Below are 15751 nucleotides of genomic sequence, written 5' to 3' on the forward strand. Positions count from 1 at the left end.
ACCTCAGAAAGTGCTTCCTCAATACCTCAGAACGTGCTTCCTCAATACCTCAGAAAGTGCTTCCTCAATACCTCAGAAAGTGCTTCCTCAATACCTCAGAAAGTGCTTCCTCAATACCTCAGAAAGTGCTTCCTCAATACCTCAGAACGTGCTTCCTCAATACCTCAGAAAGTGCTTCCTCAATACCTCAGAAAGTGCTTCCTCAATACCTCAGAAAGTGCTTCCTCAATACCTCAGAAAGTGCTCCCTCAGTACCTCAGATATTTCTCCCTCAGTACCTCAGGTAGTGCTCCCTCAATACTTCAGATAGTGCTTCCTCAGTACCTCAGAAAGTGCTCCCTCAATACCTCAGATATTTCTCCCTCAATACCTCTAAATGTGCTCCCTCAATACCTCAGAAAGTGCTCCCTCAATACCTCAGATAGTGCTTCCTCAATACCTCATAAAGTGCTCCCTCAATACCTCAGAAAGTGCACCCTCAGTTCCTCAGATAGTGCTCCCTCAATACCTCAGAAAGTGCTCCCTCAATACCTCATAAAGTGCTTCCTCAATACATCAGATTGTGTTCCCTCACTACCTTCTAAAGTGCTTCCTCATTACCTCAGATAGTGCTCCCTCAATACCTCAGAAAGTGCTCCATCAATACCTCAGATAGTTCTCCCTCAGTACCTCAGAGTGTGCTTCCTCAATACCTCAGAAAGTGCTTCCTCAATACCTCAGAAAGTACTTCCTCAATACCTCAGAAAGTGCTCCCTCAATACCTCAGATAATGCTCCCTCAATACCTCAGAAAGTGCTCGCTCAATACCTCAGATAGTTCTCCCACAATGCCTCAGATAGTGCTCCCTCAATACCTCAGATAGTGCTCCCTCAATACCTCTGAAAGTGCTTTCTCAATACCTCAGATAGTACTTCCTCAGTACGTCAGAAAGTGCTCCCTCAATACCTCAGAGAGTGCTTCCTCAATACCTCAGAAAGTGCTTCATCAATACCTCAGAAAGTGTTCCCTCAATACCTCAGAATGTGCTCCATTAGTGCATCAGATAGTGCTCCCTCAATGCCTCAGATAGTGCTCCCTCAATACCTCAGAAAGTGCTCACTCAGTACCTCAGAAAGTTCTCCCTCAGTACCTCAGAAAGTGCTCCCTCAATACTTCAGAAAAATGGTCCCTCAGTACCTCAGATAGTTCTCCCTCAATACCTCTGAAAGTGCTCCCTCAATACCTCAGATAGTGCTCTATCAATACCTCTGATAGTGCTCCCTCAATACCTCTGAAAGTGCTCCCTAAATACCCCAGATAGTTCTCCCTCAATAAATCAGATAGTGCTCCATCAATACTTCTGAAATTGCTCCCTCAATACCTCAGATATTTCTCCCTCAATACCTCAGATCGTGCTCCATCAATACCTCAGATCGTTCTGCCTCAATACCCCTGAAAGTGCTCCCTCAGTACCTCAGATAGTTCTCCCTCAGTACCTCAGATAGTTCTCCCTCAGTACCTCAGAAAGTGCTCACTCAGTACCTCAGATAGTGCTCCCTCAATACCTCAGAACGTGCTCCCTCAGTACCTCAGATAGTTCTCCCTCAATACCTCATAAAGTGCTCCCTCAGTACCTCAGATAGTTCTCCCTCAGTACCACTGATAATGCTTCCTCAATTCCTCATATCATTCCCCCTCAATACTTGAAGAAAGTGCTCCCTCAGTACCTCAGAAAGTGCTCGCTCAATACCTCAGAAATTGCTCCCTCAATACTCAGAAAGTGCTCCCTCAATACCTCAGAAAGTGCTTCCTCAATACCTCAGAAAGTGCTTCCTCAATACCTCAGAAAGTGCTTCCTCAATACCTCAGAAAGTGCTTCCTCAATACCTCAGAACGTGCTTCCTCAATACCTCAGAAAGTGCTTCCTCAATACCTCAGAAAGTGCTTCCTCAATACCTCAGAAAGTGCTTCCTCAATACCTCAGAAAGTGCTCCCTCAGTACCTCAGATAGTGCTCCCTCAATACCTCAGAAATTGCTCCATCAATACCGAAGAAAGTGCTTCCTCAATACCTCAGAAAGTGCTTCCTCAATACCTCAGAAAGTGCACCCTCAGTACCTCAGATAGTGCTCCCTCATTACCTCAGAAAGTGTTTCCTCAATACCACATAAAGTGCTTCCTCAATACCTCAGAAAGTGCTTCCTCAATACCTCAGAAAGTGCTCCCTCATTACCTCAGAAAGTGCTCCCTCAATACCTCAGAAAGTGCTTCCTCAATACCTCAGAAAGTGCTTCCTCAATACCTCAGAAAGTGCTTCCTCAATACCTCAGAAAGTGCACCCTCAGTACCTCAGATAGTGCTCCCTCAATACCTCAGAAAGTGCTTCCTCAATACGTCATAAAGTGCTCCCTCAATACCTCAGAAAGCACTCCCTCAATACCTCAGATAATGCTCCCTCTATACCTCAGAAAGTGCTCGCTCAATACCTCAGATAGTTCTCCCACAATGCCTCAGATAGTGCTCCCTCAATACCTCAGATAGTGCTCCCTCAATATCTCAGAAAGTGCTCCCTCAGTACCTCAGATAGTGCTCCCTCAGTATCTCAGAAATTGCTCCATCAATACCTCAGAAAGTGCTTCCTCAATACCTCAGAAAGTGCTACCTCAATACCTCAGAATTTGCTCCATCAATACCTCAGAAAGTAATCCCTCAGTACCTCAGAAAGTGCTCCCTCAATACCTCAGATAATGCTCCCTCAATACCTCAGAAAGTGCTCGCTCAATACCTCAGATAGTTCTCCCACAATGCCTCAGATAGTGCTCCCTCAATACCTCAGATAGTGCTCCCTCAATACCTCAGAAAGTGCTCCCTCAGTACCTCAGAAAGTGCTTCCTCAACACCTCAGAAAGTGCTCCCTCAGTACCTCAGATAGTGCTCCATCAATACCTCAGAAATTGCTCCATCAATACCTCAGAAAGTGCTTCCTCAATACCTCAGAAAGTGCTTCCTCAATACCTCAGAAAGTGCTACCTCAATACCTCAGATAATGCTCCCTCAATACCTCAGAAAGAGCTCGCTCAATACCTCAGATAGTTCTCCCACAATGCCTCAGATAGTGCTCCCTCAATAACTCAGAAAGTGCTTTCTCAATACCTCAGATAGTGTTCCCACAGTACCTCAGATAGTCCCTCAGTACCTCAGATAGTGCTTCCTCAATACCTCAGAAAGTGCTTCATCAATACCTCAGAAAGTGTTCCCTCAATACCTCAGAATGTGCTCCATTAGTGCATCAGATAATTCTCCCTCAGTACCTCAGAAAGTGATTACTTACTTACTTACAGATTACTTACTTACAGTGTGGAAACAGGCCCTTCGGCCCAACAAGTCCACACCGCCCCGCCGAAGCGCAACCCACCCATACCCCTACATTTACCCCTTCACCTAACACTACGGGCAATTTAGCATGGCCAATTCACCTGGCTGCACATCTTTGGACTGTGGGAGGAAACCGGAGCACCCGGAGGAAACCCACGCAGACATGAGGAGAACGTGCAAACTCCACACAGTCAGTCGCCTGAGGCGGGAATTGAACCCGGGTCTCTGGCGCTGTGAGGCAGCAGTGCTAACCACTGTGCCACCATGCCGCCCACGTACCTCAGAAATTGCTCCATCAATACCTCAGAAAGTGCTTCCTCAATACCTCAGAAAGTGCTCCATCAATACCTCAGATCGTTCTACATCAATACCTCAGAAAGTGCTTCATCAATACCTCAGATAGTGTTCCCTCAATACCTCAGAACGTGCTTCCTCAATACCTCAGAAAGTGCTTCCTCAATACCTCAGAAAGTGCTTCCTCAATACCTCAGAACGTGCTTCCTCAATACCTCAGAAAGTGCTTCCTCAATACCTCAGAAAGTGCTTCCTCAATACCTCAGAAAGTGCTTCCTCAATACCTCAGAACGTGCTTCCTCAATACCTCAGAAAGTGCTTCCTCAATACCTCAGAAAGTGCTTCCTCAATACCTCAGAAAGTGCTTCCTCAATACCTCAGAAAGTGCTCCCTCAGTACCTCAGATATTTCTCCCTCAGTACCTCAGGTAGTGCTCCCTCAATACTTCAGATAGTGCTTCCTCAGTACCTCAGAAAGTGCTCCCTCAATACCTCAGATATTTCTCCCTCAATACCTCTAAATGTGCTCCCTCAATACCTCAGAAAGTGCTCCCTCAATACCTCAGATAGTGCTTCCTCAATACCTCATAAAGTGCTCCCTCAATACCTCAGAAAGTGCACCCTCAGTTCCTCAGATAGTGCTCCCTCAATACCTCAGAAAGTGCTCCCTCAATACCTCATAAAGTGCTTCCTCAATACATCAGATTGTGTTCCCTCACTACCTTCTAAAGTGCTTCCTCATTACCTCAGATAGTGCTCCCTCAATACCTCAGAAAGTGCTCCATCAATACCTCAGATAGTTCTCCCTCAGTACCTCAGAGTGTGCTTCCTCAATACCTCAGAAAGTGCTTCCTCAATACCTCAGAAAGTACTTCCTCAATACCTCAGAAAGTGCTCCCTCAATACCTCAGATAATGCTCCCTCAATACCTCAGAAAGTGCTCGCTCAATACCTCAGATAGTTCTCCCACAATGCCTCAGATAGTGCTCCCTCAATACCTCAGATAGTGCTCCCTCAATACCTCTGAAAGTGCTTTCTCAATACCTCAGATAGTGCTCCCACAGTACCTCAGATAGTACTTCCTCAGTACGTCAGAAAGTGCTCCCTCAATACCTCAGAGAGTGCTTCCTCAATACCTCAGGAAGTGCTTCATCAATACCTCAGAAAGTGTTCCCTCAATACCTCAGAATGTGCTCCATTAGTGCATCAGATAGTGCTCCCTCAATGCCTCAGATAGTGCTCCCTCAATACCTCAGAAAGTGCTCACTCAGTACCTCAGAAAGTTCTCCCTCTGTACCTCAGAAAGTGCTCCCTCAATACTTCAGAAAAATGGTCCCTCAGTACCTCAGATAGTTCTCCCTCAATACCTCTGAAAGTGCTCCCTCAATACCTCAGATAGTGCTCTATCAATACCTCTGATAGTGCTCCCTCAATACCTCTGAAAGTGCTCCCTAAATACCCCAGATAGTTCTCCCTCAATAAATCAGATAGTGCTCCATCAATACTTCTGAAATTGCTCCCTCAATACCTCAGATATTTCTCCCTCAATACCTCAGATCGTGCTCCATCAATACCTCAGATCGTTCTGCCTCAATACCCCTGAAAGTGCTCCCTCAGTACCTCAGATAGTTCTCCCTCAGTACCTCAGATAGTTCTCCCTCAGTACCTCAGAAAGTGCTCACTCAGTACCTCAGATAGTGCTCCCTCAATACCTCAGAACGTGCTCCCTCAGTACCTCAGATAGTTCTCCCTCAATACCTCATAAAGTGCTCCCTCAGTACCTCAGATAGTTCTCCCTCAGTACCACTGATAATGCTTCCTCAATTCCTCATATCGTTCCCCCTCAATACTTGAAGAAAGTGCTCCCTCAGTACCTCAGAAAGTGCTCGCTCAATACCTCAGAAATTGCTCCCTCAATACTCAGAAAGTGCTCCCTCAATACCTCAGAAAGTGCTCCCTCAGTACCTCAGATAGTTCTCCCTCAGTACCACTGATAATGCTTCCTCAATTCCTCATATCGTTCTCCCTCAATACCTCAGAAAGTGCTCCCTCAATACCGAAGAAAGTTCTTCCTCAGTACCTCAGTAAGTGCTTCCTCAATACCTCAGAAAGTGCTCCCTCAATAACTCAGAAAGTGCTCCCTCAGTACCGAAGAAAGTGCTCCCTCAATAACTCAGAAAGTGCTCCCTCAATAACTCTGAAAGTGCTCCCTCAATACCTCAGAAAGTGCTCCCTCAATAACTCTGAAAGTGCTCCCTCAATACCGAAGAATTCATCACTTTGTTGTGTTTAACCCCCAAAGCCCCTCAGACAGTAGCTCCACAAAACATTTACATCCTCAACACTTCAGGGCTCAGCCCAGCTCCCCCCTCAGACTGTGTTCAAACCCCTTCAGACTGTAAGGACCCACATCCACCCCTGTCCAAGATTGGAGCCCGTGTCCCTAGAACATTACTTGTCTCTCTGGATTAAGTTTAGAATTCCTACACTGTCGAAGCAAGCCATTCCGTCCTTTGGCTGCACACTGTCTATCTGAACAGCATCGTACCCAGACTCACACCCTCTACTCTATCCCTGTAATGCTGCATTTCCCATGGCATCTTTGGGCGGTGGGAGGAAACTGGATCACCCTGAGGGAACCCGAACAGATACAGAGAGAATGTATAAACTCCACACAGACAGTCACCGGGTGTTAGAATCAAACCACTGAGGTACTGTGCTGTCCTCTCTCCTTGGATGCCATCTCCTCTAACCTTTTACTAAGCAGTCTCCCATGTGAAACCTTCTCATCTGTCTCCTTGGTCATCCCTTCAAAAGCTCTATCAAGTTGGACACATTATTTCCACAAACAAAGCCAAGCTGACCATCCCTAATCAATTCTTGCTTTTCCAAATGCATGTAAGTTGTCTCTCAGAATGCCCTCCAACAGCTTACCCACCACTGCCACCAGGCTCACAGCTCCATAGTTTAATGGCTGTTCCTTGCAGCCTTCCTTCAATAATGGCCCATCATTAATCACCCTCCAGTCTTCAGGCATCTCACCCGTTGTCACTGATCGGTCCATCTGACAAGGCCATCTCCATCCTTCTGTAATCTAAGGCTATCATCCTCAGTATTTATCACCCCACCAATCCCCATATCATTCATGAACCCAATGATTAACCCTCCACATGCAAATCTAAATCTTTTCTATCAACCACATCAGCAAGACCCCAGCAGTGAGACATGAACAGACAGAGATTTCTAACTGGGCCATCACTGTCTGCTTCCTGACACTCAGCATTCTGCACCAAATTCCTTGGATCTTGAGTTTTTATGTTCACTATCAGTTTCCAGTATGGGTCCTGATAAAAGCCTTACTGACCTCCAAGCAGGCGACAGGAAAGCATTGCCCTTATTTACACAGCTGGTCACCTCCTTAAAAAGTGCACTCCCATTGGTCAGACCTGCCCTCCCCTTAACACAACCATTCTGACTGTTCATCATGAACTCCAGTCTCTGTAAATGCTGATTAATTCTATCTCCCAAAATTGCTTCCAACAGACGCCCCACACACGATATTAGCCTGACTGGCCTGTAGCTGCCTGGTATATCCCATGTTCCGTCTTGAATAACAGTACCACATGGTCAGTCCGACGGCACCTCTCCTGTGGCCAGAGGGGATTTGAAAATGTTTGCAAGTGTCCCTGCTACTTCCTCCATGACCTCATTCGGTAAACTGAGATACATTTCCACCATCTTTGGAGATTTACTGGTTTGTCAGAAGGCCAGACCACTCAGAACCATCTCTCTCTCTATATATGCTAATACATTTAATTGTATCACAGAGCATCTCCACGATTTCATACCAACCCTGTCCCAATGAGCATTGACAAAATGCATCCATTCACTGTAGCCTCTGGGTCCATGCACAAATTCTCACTGTGTTCCACAACCTACTCTTTCTCTCACTATCAATTCATCCTTAATGTCACTGTAAAGTCCTTTCAGATTTTTATTTCCTCTCTTAACACTCCTCGCTCCCAGGCAAATAGACTGCGATACGATTTGGAGGAGTGTGGCATGTCAGTCTGGATGTGGATTAGCATTGGGAAGCTCAGAAATAAGGAACACACGACTGTGCTGAGTGTGGGGCAGTGGGATTCATTTGGGATGAGCAGACGGAAGCTGAGGAATAAGCCTCAGCCCTGTCGGCTGCAAAGGGACTTGGATATGATGCAGAGCTGGGCTGAGGAGTGGCAGATGGAGTTCTACCCTGCCAAGTGTGAGGTTGTCCATTTTGGAAAGACAAATAAGAATGCGGAATACAGGGTTAACGGTAGGGTTCTTAGTGAGGTGGAGGAACAGAGGGATCTTGGGGTCGATGTTCATAGATCTTTGAAAGTTGCCACTCAGGTGGATAGAGCTTGTAAGAAGGCCTATGGTGTATTAGTGTTCATTAGCAGAGGGATTGAATTCAAGAGTCGTGAAGTGATATTACAGCTGTACAGGACTTTGGTTAGGCCACATTTGGAGTACTGTGTGCAGTTCTGGTCGCCTCACTTTAGGAAAGATGTGGAAGCTTTGGAGAGGGTGCAGAGAAGATTTACCAGGATGTTGCCTGGAATGGACAATAGGTCGTACAAGGATAGGTTGTGAGTGCTAGGCCTTTTCTAGTTGGAACGGAGAAGGATGAGGGGTGACTTGATAGAGGTTTATAATATGATCAGGGGAATAGATAGAGTAGACAGTCAGAAACTTTTTCCCCGGGTACAACAGAGTGTTACAAGGGGACATAAATTTAAGGTGAAGGGTGGAAGGTATAGGGGAGATGTCAGGGGTAGTTTCTTTACCCAGAGAGTTGGGGGGGCATGGAATGCGCTGCCTGTGGGAGTGGGAGAGTCAGAATCTTTGGTGACCTTTAAGCGGCAATTGGATAGGTACATGGATGGGTGCTTAAGCTAGGACAAATGTTCGGCACAACATCGTGGGCCAAAGGGCCTGTTCTGTGCTGTATTGTTCTATGTTCTATGTTCTATATCCTCTGACAGTGCAGCGCTCCCTCAGTACAGACCCTCTGACAATGCAGCATTCCCTCAGTAGTGACCATCTGACAGTGCAGCGCTCCCTCAGTACTGACCCTCTGACAGTGCAGCGCTCCCTCAGTACTGACCCTGTGACAGTGCAGCCCACCCTCAGTACTGACCCTCTGACAATGCAGCTCTCCCTCAGTACTGACCCTCTGACAGTGCAGCACACCCTCAGTACTGACCCTCTGACAATGCAGCTCTCCCTCAGCACTGCTCCTTTGACCCTGCAGCACACCCTCAGAAATGACGCTCTGACACAACAGCTTTCCCTCAGTACTGACCCTCTGACTCTGCAGCACTCTCTTTGTACTGACATTTCCACTGTGCAGCATTCCCTCAGTACTGACACTCATACAGTGTGGCATCCCCTCAGTACTGACCCTACGACAATGTGGCACTCCCTCAATACAGCTGCTCTTACAGTGCAGCACTCCCTCGGTACTGACCCTCCGATAACGTGGCATTTTCTCAGTACCAACCCTACGGCAGAGCAGAACTCCCTCAGTACTGACAATCTGACAGTGCGGCACTGCCTCATTCCTGCACTTCTGATAGTCCAGCAATGCCTCAGTACTGACCCTTTGGCAGTGCAGCACTCCCTCAGCACTGACCCTTTGGCAGTGCAGCACTCCCTCAGTACTGACCCTTTGGCAGTGCAGCACTCCCTCAGTACTGACCCTCTGAAACAACACTCCCTCAGAACTAACACACTGACCGTGTAGCTCTCCCTCAGTAATGACCCTTTGAGTGTCCATCACTCTCACAGTACTGATCCTCTGGAAATGCAGCAATCACTCAGTACTGACTGTCCGACAGATAGCATGGCACTCCCTCAGTACTGACCCCTCACAGCGTGGTGATCCCTCAGTACTCATCCCCTCAGAGTGCGTTGCTCCCTCAGTTCTAACCCTTTTTTCAGTGCAGCGCTCCCTCAGTAGTAACCGTCTCACAGTGCGACACTCTGACAGCATGGCCATCCGTTAGTACTGACCCTCAGAGAGTGCGCACTTCATCATTACTGACCCTCTCCCTGCACAGCAATCCCTCCATCCTCACGTTCTGACAATGCAGCACTCCCTCCACACTGACCCTCTGACAATGCTGCACTCCCTCCACACTGATCCTCTGACAATGCTGCACTACCTGCACACTGACCCTCTGACAATACTGCACTCCATCCACACTGACCCTCTGACAATGCTGCACTCCCTCCACACTGATCCTCTGACAATGCTGCACTCCCTCCACACTGACCCTCTGACAATGCTGCACTCCCTCCACACTGACTCTCTGACAATGCTGCACTCCCTCCACACTGACCCTCTGACAATGCTGCACTCCCTCCACACTGATCCTCTGACAATGCTGCACTCCCTACACACTGATCCTCTGACAGTGCTGCACTCCCTCCACACTGATCTTCTGACACTGCTGCACTCCCTCCACACTGACCCTCTGACAATGCTGCACTCCCTCCACACTGACCCTCTGACAATGCTGCACTCCCTCCACACTGATCCACTGACAATGCTGCAATCTATCCACACTGAACCTCTGACAATGTTGCACTCCCTCCACACTGATCCTCTGACATTGCTGCACTCCCTCCACACTGATCCTCTGACAATGCTGCACTCCCTCCACACTGACCCTCTGACAATGCTGCACTCCCTCCACACTGACCCTCTGATAATGCTGCAATCCCTCCACACTGACCCTCTGACAATGCTGCACTCCCTCCAAACTGATCCTCTGACAATGCTGCACTCCCTCCACACTGATCCTCTGACAATGCTGCACCCCCTCCACACTGACCCTCTGACAATGCTGCACTCCCTCCACACTGACCCTCTGACAATGCTGCACTCCCTCCACACTGATCCCCTGACAATGCTGCACTCCATCCACACTGACCCTCTGACAATGCTGCACTCCCTCCACACTGACTCTCTGACAATGCTGCACTCCCTCCACACTGATCATCTGACAATGCTGCACTCCCTCCACACTGACCCTCTGACAATGCTGCACTCCCTCCACACTGACCATCTGACAATGCTGCACTCCCTCCACACTGATCCTCTGATAATGCTTCACTCCCTCCACACTGACCATCTGACAATGCTGCACTCCCTCCACACTGACCCTCTGACAATGCTGCACTCCCTCCACACTGATCCTCTGACAATGCTGCTCTCCCTCCACACTAATCCTCTGACAATGCTTCACTCCCTCCACACTGATCCTCTGACAATGCTGCACTCCCTCCACACTGACCCTCTGACAATGCTGCAGTCCCTCCACACTGATCCTCTGACAATGCTTCACTCCCTCCACACTGATCATCTGACAATGCTGCACTCCCTCCACACTAATCCTCTGACAATGCTTCACTCCCTCCACACTGATCCGCTGACAATGCTGCACTCCCTCCACGCTGACCCTCTGACAATGCTGCTCTCCCTCCACACTGACCCTCTGACAATGCTGCACTCTCTCCACACTGATCCTCTGACAATGCTGCACCCCCTCCACACTGACCCTCTGACAATGCTGCACTCCCTCCACACTTACCCTCTGACAATGCTGCACTCCCTCCACAGTAAACCTCTGACAATGCTGTACTCCCTCCACACTGACCCTCTGACAATGCTACACTCCCTCCACACTGATCCTCTGACAATGCTGCACTCCCTCCACACTAATCCTCTGACAATGCTGTTCTCCCTCCACACTAACCCTGTGACAATGCTGTACTCCCTCCACACTGACCCTCTGACAATGCAGCACTCCCTCCACACTGACTCTCTGACAATGCTGCACTCCCTCCACACTAATCCTCTGACAATGCTGTACTCCCTCCACACTAATCCTCTGAAAATGCTGTACTCCCTCCACACTGATCCAATGACAATGCTGTACTCCCTCCACACTGACCCTCTGACAAGGCTGCACTCCCTCCACACTGATCCTCTGACAATGCTGCACTCCCTCCACACTGACCCTCTGACAATGCTGCACTCCCTCCACACTGACCCTCTGACAATGCTGCACTCCCTCCACAATGATACTCTGACAATGCTGCACTACCTCCACACTGACCCTCTGACAATGCTGCACTCCCTGCACACTGAACCTCTGACAATGCTGCACTACCTCCACACTGACTCTCTGACAATGCTGCACTACATCCACACTGACCCTCTGACAATGCTGCACTCTCTCTATACTAATCCTCTGACAATGCTGCACTCCCTGCACACTGACCCTCTGACAATGCTGCACTCCCTCCACACTAATCCTCTGACAATGCTTCACTCCCTCCACACTGACCCTCTGATAATGCTGCACTCCCTCCACACTGACCCTCTGACAATGCTGCACTCCCTCCACATTGATCCTCTGACAATGCTGCACTCCCTCCACACTGACCCTCTGATAATGCTGCACTCCCTCCACACTGAACCTCTGATAATGCTGCACTCCCTCCACACTGATCCTCTGACAATGCTGCACTCCCTCCACACTGACCCTCTGACAATGCTGCACCCCCTCCACACTGACCCTCTGACAATGCTGCACTCCCCCCACATTGATCCTCTGACAATGCTGCACTCCCTCCACACTGACCCTCTGGTAATGCTGCACTCCTTCCACACTGACCCTCTGACAATGCTGCACTCCCTCCACACTGACCCTCTGACAATGCTGCACTCCCTCCACACTGACCCTCTGACAATGCAGCACTACCTCCAAACTGACCCTCTGACAATGCTGCACTCCCTCCACACTGATCCTCTGACAATGCTGCACTCCTCCACACTGACCCTCTGACAATGCTGCACTCCCTCCACACTAATCCTCTGACAATGCTGCACTCCCTTCACATTGATCCTCTGACAATGTTGCACTCCCTCCACATTGATCCTCTGACAATGCTGCACCCCCTCCACACTGACCCTCTGACAATGCTGCACTCACTCCACATTGATCCTCTGACAATGCTGCACCCCCTCCACACTGACCCTCTGATAATGCTGCACTCCCTCCACACTGACCCTCTGACAATGCTGCACTCCCTCCACACTGACCCTCTGACAATGCTGTACTCCCTCCACATTGATCCTCTGACAATGCTGCACCCCCTCCACACTGACCCTCTGATAATGCTGCACTCCCTCCAAACTGACCCTCTGACAATGCTGCACTCCCTCCAAACTGACCCTCTGACAATGCTGCACTCCCTCCACACTGATCCTTTGACAATGCTGCACCCCCTCCAAACTGACCCTCTGATAATGCTGCACTCCCTCCACACTGACCCTCTGACAATGCTGCACTCCCTCCACACTGACCCTCTGACAATGCTGCACTCCCTCCACATTGATCCTCTGACAATGCTGCACCCCCTCCACACTGACCCTCTGATAATGCTGCACTCCCTCCAAACTGACCCTCTGAGAATGCTGCACTCCCTCCAAACTGACCCTCTGACAATGCTGCACTCCCTCCACACTGATCCTCTGACAATGCTGCACTCCCTCCACACTGACCCTCTGACAATGCTGCACTCCCTCCACACTAATCCTCTGACAATGCTGTTCTCCCTCCACACTGACCCTCTGACAATGCTGCACTCGCTCCACACTGACCCTCTGACAACGCTGCACTCCCTCCACACTGATCCTCTGATAGTGATGCACTCCCTCAGTACTGACTCTCTGGCAGAGTGGAAGTGGCCCTATACTGACCCTCCGACATTGTGGCCCAATCTCAGGACAAAACCTCCGACAGTACAGCACTTCATCACAAATGACACTCTGACAGTACAGCACTGCCTCAGTACTGACTCATTGACAGTGTATCACTCCCTCAGTGCTGACCCTCTGCCTCGGTCCTGCACCTCTGACAGTCCAGCAGTGCCTCAGTACTGTCTATTTGACAGTGTAGCACTCTCTCTGTGCTAACCCTCTGACAGTGCAGCACTCCCTCAGTACTGACCCGCTGACAGTTCAGCACCCGCTCGGTACTGACTCGCTGACAGTGCAGCACCCGCTCGGTACTGACCCTCTGACAGTGCAGCACTCTCTCAATACTGACCATCTGACTGTGCGGAACGCCCTCAGTACTGACCCGCTGATAGTTCTGCACCCGCTCGGTACTGACTCTCTGACAGTGCAGCACTCCCTCAGTCCTGACCCTCTGACAATGCAGCACTCTCTCTGTCCCGACCCTCTGAAATAGCACTCACTCGGAACTGACACTCTCACTGTGTAGCGCTCCCTCAGTACTGACCTTTTGATAGTACATGCTCCCTCAGTTCCTACCCTATGACAGTGTAGTGCTCGTTCAGTACTGACCCTCTGATGGTGCAGTGCTCTCAGACTACAGAGCTAAAGACAGTGCGGCATTCCTTCTGGACTGAACCTCTGACAGTGAGGTGCTCCCTCACTACTGACTGTCCGACCGTGCGGTGATCCCTCAGTGCTCACCCTCTGGCAATGCAGCAGCCCCTCAGTACTGACCCTCTGACAGCGCAGTGATCCCTCAGTGCTGACCCTCTGACAGTGCGGCACTCCCTCAGTACTGACGCTCACACAGTGCAGAACTTCTCAGTACTGACCATCTGACACTGCGGCAGTGCCCCCATACCGACCGTGTGACAGTGCGGTACACCCTCAGTACTGACCCTCTGGCAGTGCAGCTCTTTGACTGAGCAGCGCACCTTGAGTTCTGAAATTCTTACAGTGCAGCGCTCCCTCAGTACTAACTCTTTGAGAGTGCAGCACTCCCTCAGTACTGACACTCTGACAGTGCAGCACTCTCTCAGTAATGACCCTCCGACAGTGCAGCACTCCCTCAGTACTGACCCTCTGACAGTGCAGCACTCCCTCAGTACTGACCCTCTGACAGTGCAGTACTCCCTCAGTACTGACCCTCTGACAGTGCAGTACTCCCTCAGTACTGACCCTCTGACAATGCTGCACTCCCTCAGTACTGATCCTCTGACAGTGCAGCATTCCCTCAGTACTGACCCTCTGACAGTGCAGCACTCCCTCAGTACTGATCCTCTGACAGTGCAGCACTCCCTCAGTACTGACCCTCTGACAATGCTGCACTCCCTCAGTACTGATCCTCTGACAGTGCAGCATTCCCTCAGTACTGACCCTCTGACAGTGCAGCACTCCCTCAGTACTGACCCTCTGACAGTGTAACACTCCCTCAGTACTGACCCTCTGACAGTGCTGCACTCCCTCAGTACTGATCCTCTGACAGTGCAGCATTCCCTCAGTACTGACCCTCTGACAGTGCAGCACTCCCTCAGTACTGATCCTCTGACAGTGCAGCACTCCCTCAGTACTGACCGTCTGACAATGCTGCACTCCCTCAGTACTGATCCTCTGACAGTGCAGCATTCCCTCAGTACTGACCCTCTGACAGTGCAGCACTCCCTCAGTTCTGACCCTCTGACAGTGTAACACTCCCTCAGTACTGACCCTCTGACAATGCTGCACTCCCTCAGTACTGATCCTCTGACAGTGCAGCATTCCCTCAGTACTGACCCTCTGACAGTGCAGCACTCCCTCAGTACTGATCCTCTGACAGTGCAGCACTCCCTCAGTACTGACCCTCTGACAATGCTGCACTCCCTCAGTACTGATCCTCTGACAGTGCAGCATTCCCTCAGTACTGACCCTCTGACAGTGCAGCACTCCCTCAGTACTGACCCTCTGACAGTGTAACACTCCCTCAGTACTGACCCTCTGACAGTGCAGCGCTCCCTCAGTACTGACCCTCTGACAATGCTGCACTCCCTCAATACTGATCCTCTGACAGTGCAGCACTCCCTCAGTACTGACCCTCTGACAGTGCAGCACTCCCTCAGTACTGACCCTCTGACAGTGCAGCACTCCCTTAGTACTGATCCTCTGACAGTGCAGCACTCCCTCAGTACTGACCTTCTGACAGTGTAACACCCCCTCAGTACTGACCCTCTGACAGTGCAGCACTCCCTCAGTACTGACCCTCTGACAGT

Source organism: Chiloscyllium plagiosum, unplaced genomic scaffold (genome assembly GCF_037043375.1).
Source record: "Chiloscyllium plagiosum isolate Xiang-an unplaced genomic scaffold, Cpla_swu_hap1 HiC_scaffold_50, whole genome shotgun sequence".
Lineage (NCBI taxonomy): Eukaryota > Metazoa > Chordata > Chondrichthyes > Orectolobiformes > Hemiscylliidae > Chiloscyllium > Chiloscyllium plagiosum.